Source organism: Melanaphis sacchari, unplaced genomic scaffold (assembly GCF_002803265.2).
Source record: "Melanaphis sacchari strain LSU unplaced genomic scaffold, SCAv2.0 Contig278_pilon_pilon, whole genome shotgun sequence".
Lineage (NCBI taxonomy): Eukaryota > Metazoa > Arthropoda > Insecta > Hemiptera > Aphididae > Melanaphis > Melanaphis sacchari.
In genome coordinates, this window is record NW_020271150.1 from 27,861 (window position 1) to 34,915 (window position 7,055).

The window sequence follows — 7,055 nt, forward strand, 5'->3', positions numbered from 1 at the left end:
ATATTTAATGTTTATTATAGTTCTATAATTAATTTTAAAATATCATTTTTGTGCATAAAAAAAGGTTGTTATCTTTTTAAATATTTCTTGCTATGATCTTGGGTCTACTTAATTATATTAAGGAATACAGTATGCTATCACTAGTACGTTTTGGTAAAAAAAAAAAAAAACAATAATATGCTATAACATTCATGTCCATGTACAACTTTAAAAAAAAAAGTTAAGTTGTGGTGGCAATAACATGCATGCTATAGCAGTCAAGTGTTTTTTTCTGCAAAATTTTGCAGTATTTTTAGATATTGATCATTTGTGTATACATTTCATCAGTATTAGACACATGGAACTTAATAAATTAAACCGATCCAATAAGTGGTCAAAAATTGGCGAATGCTATAGCAGTCATGTTCAACGTGTTAATCTTATCATTTGATTGTAGGTAGCAACTCGAACCAATAATAATGTGTTTCTAAAAATTCAACTTGAAAATGTTAGTAAAATATCAAAGTCTGCAGTGTTTTGTAATAATAAAATTAATAACATTATATGAATCAAGGGCGTATTTACTTCATCTCCTAGAGGAGGAGGTAAATAGAAAAAATTTTTATCATTACAGAACTGTTACCAATAAATATTAGTGGGAGGGGGGTCATTTTTTTTAAAAATAGTTGTAGTTTTTTTTTACTAATATGGTATTTTTATAATAGTTTTGAACCATTTACGCTGAAGATAATTGGCGATAATTTGGAATATGACACACCTTCTAGTCAATGTAATATCATGTTTATTTTATAAAATGTCTTGATATTTATTTCGTCTGATTTATTATTGTTACAATTTTTTATTATTACTATATATATTTTTTTTTAGTACAATACATACCATCCATGCTAGAACAATTTGAAGAGACTTTTAAAAACACCACTACTACTAGTCAAAGTAATATTATTATGTTTATTTTATAATAGTGCTTTATGTGTATCTGATAACTTTTTGTTATTTTTATTATTTACTTTGAAAAAAACACTGAAAAGAATCACGGAAATTATAAAATGTTTAATACTCTTCTAGCATAAATTAAAAATAATCTCCCTTATTTAATAATTACATTTTACAAAACCGAGGAAAATATAAAATATTATGTATAATAAATTGTCCATTACATCTATGTGACTTGTATATTGTATGTGTTCTACTTGCTTAGGCGTAGGGGGGTCAATTTTTTTAAGGGGGGAGCTATAACCACCCTCTTAGGGGAGACATGTCCCACTCGTGGGGCTTCGTCTGCATTTTCAGGGGACTATTTTAACTGGAGGGGGGGGATAAGCCCTCCTGACTACACCTATGTCAACTTGTTCATTACATTCTATAATAGTTTTATAAATCCAAAGCCACATATATATGGTCAACAAAATTTTTGTAAATTTTTATTTTTTCAATTAAATAATTATTGATACTAGATATTTTTTTTTTTATTTGTATGGAATTCTGTAATTCTACAAATATGTATTCAAATAGAATAAACAAGAAGTTGAATCTTGTTTTAGATCGTTTTAATTATAGTTCAAACAGTGTTCCAATAAACTTTATAATTTTTAAATATTTTTCCACTGAAAAATATAAAAGAAATAACAAAAAAATTAAGAGTGAAATTTATAAAACAAATGGTAAGATCATGTTTTATATTATATAAGTACTTTCATCTTTATGAAAAAAAAAAAATGCTAAATGAAGTTTATTTTGTTTTAGAAATATTTGATATCTTCAATTAGTGGTATAAATTAAAAAAAATTGTCAAGAGAGTACTTGCTCAATTATTCAGCAGTAATAAATTGGTATCAGAAAGTTCCTGACCAGATTTCAAAAATAATTTTTGAGTTGAAAATTTAGAACTCATAAGACAAATTTAGTGCATTTAAGTTTGAAAATTATTTGCAAATAGTTAAGAAAACCATGCTCAACGCAAAATGTCCTCTACAAGATGCGTATAATAGAGCCATTGAACAAATCTTATTCAGATCTACGTAATATTAATTATTACCTATTCAAAAATAAAATACCTTATGATCTGTATACACATAAAGGCAGTGGCGCCGATCCCTATACCCAAGTATGAGCAGTATGGCGACTGCCATAGTGAATTATGTGTGTGGTGGGAGGGAGGTATTGGATACTAGGTAGGTGACATATAATTTGGTACCCATAGCTCACATGTAAATATAAAATATTCTGAAAGTATAAAACTATATATTTTAACATTATTATTTATTACATGAAACACATCAGTTGCAAATGTTGCGATACGCTGATATAAGTCGTAGTCTGTAATAGCGACGCAGATTATAGAATTAAGACGGTGCGATGTACTGTAAAATTCCAAATATATTTATTTTTGGATCGTGTTGTGGTAATATTCACTAGCTAGTTGTTTGGCTACGCCGATCGATTATCAACGATCAATTTACGAATTAATCAAGGATCATTTGGTACGTGCACGCGTCTTGTACGTCTTACCATTTATTACCTACTCTAGTTTTTAGTTTTTTTATTTTTTAAATAAAATTTAAAATTTATTATGAACTCTATAAAACTAAATATTTGTCATTGCGAAAAAAATATGAGAACTTTAAATTCGCATAGTAATAAGTTGCACATTAAATCATACAAACACAAATTGTCTGAGACTAGTGTCAAAATTAGTACTTTTTTTAAGGTGAAAACAGTGGAACGTAAGTATAATTTTTATACACGTTCGCGCAAGTTATCAGACGATACGAATTTATATGTAGTATCGACCTATCCGTGATTCGTCTCCCCTGGGGTCAACGGCCCCTACAATATGATATTCGAAGTACAATTGCCTGTCGTTAATCTTCCGATTGCTAGGTCAACGGCCACACAACAATAAGATATACGAAGATATAAAAGGCCTGTAAAGACTAACTAAGTTCATTTGCCCTACTTCGCCTAATAAAGGATCAATGGCCACAATACGAAGCAATATTTCGGCGATATCGGAGTCACCCGAGAGATGGAGAATCAATTCCCAGTGCGACACTTACTTGTCAACAGTCCGTCGTCACGTTGCCGCCGCTGTACCAGCTTGCCTCTTTTGTAACACATATAAGTTCGTACAATCGCGTTAAACAGTTAATTTTGTCGGATCGGTTTTGCTGTGTCGAGCGATCGTACTCCTCGTATTTATCGCACCATAAGCCGCCTTGCGTCCTGAATTGTTAGTTGTGCACATATATACATCGTACCATAGTCTCCGCAGTGCGTAAAACTGATATATATATAATATATAATATATATTGTAACTCGCAATTATCATTTTACGTGACATCTAAATTGTCGATTTTTCGTCCCGATCATCGCCGTATAAATATATTATTGTATACTGTGATCTCCCGCGGTGTAACGGTCAATCGGCGTGTTTTGAGTGCCGTCAATAATTATCAACAATAATCTTACTATTGATTTATCATCTGCCGTTGTTGTTGTGCCGGTGCGCGCACTTGAAAAACAGCTAACCAGTGGCCTGACTGTCGCCGTCAATTCGTCACCGACCTCATCAGCAATATAATATTGGGAACTGGAGTCGCGTAATTATTATTAACTTATATTATATAATATTATACATGATACACATTTTATTTTACCACGATTCTTATTATTGTTATTGCGTTATCGTGTGTTAAAATATTATTATTATTAGACAGCTATTGCACAACACTGGTTAAAAACTCCGTTAACGTTATTTACCAAAATATGTTTGTGCGTATGCGCTCCAATCAGTTATTTTTAATTATTCAACGGGTACGATAAATTAATTTATCGTGTTAAATAATCGGTTAAAAATAACATGGATTTTTGAAAATTTATCATTATTTTTATATCTTTGATAAAGTAATGACCACATCTTATTAAATTTAATTGATAAAATTTAAACAAAGGAAATCGTATTTATTTTTGGTTTGAATAAAAAATAATATACTATAATATCAACAAACCCTCCGGTTTAACTTCGTGTATAAATTAGTTAATAAAGAAGATCTAACATTGAAATAAACATTTTGCTTATATAGAATTTAGTAAACTAGTATTAAAACATATAAAGATGTGATATCATAAATAATGCTAAGTAACTGAATTTAAGTATATTTAGTCTGTTTCGATAATTTGTTTACTTGAGGAAATTTTAGTACCTATTAATATAGAGTATACAGTGTTATTATTGGTTGTAGAGTATTATTTGATTAGTATAGAAATGTTCACTGTAATATTTTTAATTTATAATGTCTTATTGTCTAATTATTCATCCAGCGCCACGGTTCTTATATTTGTATCGTATGAAGTAAAAAATTTCCTCGCCAAGTAAACAAATTATCGAAACAGACTAAATATACTTAAATTCAGTTTACTTAGCATTTATTTATGATATCACATCTTTATAGTGTTTTGAAATTACTGGTTTTATAAATTCTATATGAAGCGAAAAATGTTTTGGTTATACAATGATTTTTTTTTTGATTTTTTTTCTTCTTTTTTTTACTTAGCTAATTTGTACACGGAGTTAGACGGAGGGTTTTTGTTTTGATATCACCAATTTTTATCATTTATACCTCAATACATTTTTATTAATTTTGCTTCTCGAGGATTAGCATATAAATGTCTTTGCCACCTCTAGGCCATCTTTCTTTATTAGAAGTGAGATCATTACATCTGAACCAAAGGTTTGATTTTTTTTATTAAACTTGTATAATGACCATGATGTAATGATTCCCCGTGATGACAAATCGCAGAACATATTCTATACATTTTTTCATCAACTTTTAAAGATGTTGTTGACAAAGATATTAATGATACATTATGCATTTTTTCTTGTAACTCATTCCATAATTGTAGTTGTATACACAAATATTGTCTTGTACTAGATACGTTCATTGCTTTCGAATGGTTTCCTGTGATCCTACAATTACTACAATTTATTTCAAGTATTATTTCTTTGCTAAATTCATTAAATAATGAATTTAATGTAACTTTATTCTCAGTAACTGCTAGAGGTAATATATAATTTGGCGTTTTATTGGTTCTAACATCATAGCAATTTAAACATGTTAATATCGATATTAATTCATGTTTTAGACAATTTTTAAGTGAATCACTATGACAAAGAAGGGCATTGATAAATTCAGCTGCATCTTGTTGCTGAACATGATTAAAATGTTGTCCTAAAGATCGTCTTAAAGGAATACTGTTAAGTGGGTTCTGTTGTGATAAATATGATTTAGCTAATTTAGTCAAAGCAGAATGTTCTTCATTTTGTACTAATTGGTTTATTATGTAATGGCAGTTAAAAATCATTTGTAGTGATGCGTTTGCATAACATGATACTCCATCATAATTTGTAAAACCTGGTAATAGTAAAAGTTGATTTGGTAATTGATTTATGAATTGTTTTTGTTGAACATCTTTTATAACATTTTTAGTTGGATTCACCCAAGGTAAATCCTTAATTTTGTTGTGCTTTTTTTAAATTAATGTCTATTAACTTCAAATCAGGACGATATTGTTTTTTTCAGACGGTTATACTCATTAATTGCTGATGTTTGAGCTTTAATATTTACAGGATCAAAGTTAATTAAATGTAAACCGTTTAAACTAGTGACCCTAGATAGGGCTACATAAGTTTGTCCACACGAAAATATAGTATTACCTACATCAGCAATGCAACATTCTAATGACATACCTTGACTTTTATGTATAGTTATACCATATGCTAGAGTTATTGGAAATTGATTTCTATAAATAAATGCACCGGGGAAAACCTCAAATTTACTTTTAACTCTGTCAATGTCAAATTCTTTGTCTTTTACTGCTATTTTTATTTTTATTGGAATTCCACTGAACCCATCATATATCACCTGTTTTACCATCCCGATAGCTCCATTGACTAATCCAAGTGTGACATCTATATTTCTTATAATCATAACTTTACAATTTAATTTAATTTTAATATTTTTTTTCTAATCCTGCAGTACGTGAACTATCTGAATTTAATAATGCAAGTTTTTTTTATAGCTTTACATTTTGATGCTGGTTTAGCATCTACAGAATCTTGTGCTTCAAGATTTATGATTTCTGTAGGTAATAAATTTAAAAAAGCCTTTATTAAGTTCTTTACAATGATTTCTAGTTGGTAAAAGTACTAATGTTGATTCAGGCAAACTTGATATCAAATTATACAACTCTACAATTACAGAAATGTTTTTTATTATTATTATTATTGATTTTGAACTTAATTTTTCTTTTGTTAATTAATTCAATATCATCAGATGTTACTGCATTAATTCTTACCCTTTCTAAAATAGATGCATAAACGGAATCATTTTTTTTGACGCATATTTTCGATTAATTCGTCGTAACTAAATAAATTTTGCCATATGTTTAACGTACCAAGTGAATGCGTGTACTTATCAATTTGATTTTTTTTTCAAAGAAATAAAAGGAGATTCTTCATTCACTGGTGGAAGTTGTAGTAAGTCTCCAAACATTAATAAATGCATGCGTCCAAACCACCCATCATTTATATCTCCGGTATCAAATATTTCACATAATCTTAAATTAATATAAGTTAGTGTTATATTTGAAATCATGCTAATCTCATCTATTATAATTAATATCACATTTTCCATGGCTTGCCTAATTATTTTTTAGAACATTATTTGATAATGGTCGATATGGTGGAGTATTTCCATGCTCTACTGGTAATTGTAATAACCTATGAACAGTCATACCTTGAATATTGAATGCAGAAATGCCAGTAGGTGCAGTTACAGCAACATCTTTTTTTAATTTTAGTTTCTATGAAAGCTTTCACAGTTTTTATTAAATATGATTTCCCTGTTCCACCAACTCCAGACACAAAATGGCGCATTGGAGAATTATCGTGAGAAGTTAATTTACTTTTTACAAAGTTAAAGACCCTTTGTTGATCGGAATTCATGTTTGAGATTAATTTCTCGAGGTCTTCATTTGTACTTTTAATCCTTAAT